Genomic DNA, 480 nt, shown 5'->3' with positions numbered 1-480 from the left:
AGGCAACCCAGTCATTAGCAGGTTATATGTTTTGTTTCTGCAAGGGAAATTATCAAAATTGAAGGAATTCACAGAGTTACAGAAGGATTCAGTGCAAAAAGCAGAGAAAAAGAGCTTGCTGGCGAAAAGACGCCAGTAAGGGGTACTTTGGGCGTTAAACGCCAGAATGGGCACCATTCTGGGCGTTTAACGCCAGTAAAGGTGCCATTTTGGGCGTTAAACGCCAGAATTGGCACCATTCTAGGCGTTTAACGCCAGGCATGCAGCATCCTGGGCGTTTAGCAAAACGCCCAGTGACAAAGGGAATTCTGGCGTTTAACGCCAGCCAGGGTACCTGGCTGGGCGTTAAACACCCACAATGGCCAACAAATGGGCGTTAAACGCCCAGAATGGTATCCATTCTGGGCGTTTAACGCCAGAAAGGTGGGGGACGGAGATTTTGCTTTCTGATTAAAATTTTTTCAAACTTTCCTTTTTTGA

The sequence above is a fragment of the Arachis duranensis genome, chromosome 5 (genome assembly GCF_000817695.3).
Source record: "Arachis duranensis cultivar V14167 chromosome 5, aradu.V14167.gnm2.J7QH, whole genome shotgun sequence".
NCBI lineage: Eukaryota > Viridiplantae > Streptophyta > Magnoliopsida > Fabales > Fabaceae > Arachis > Arachis duranensis.
Note: the sequence above shows the minus strand (reverse complement) of the source record.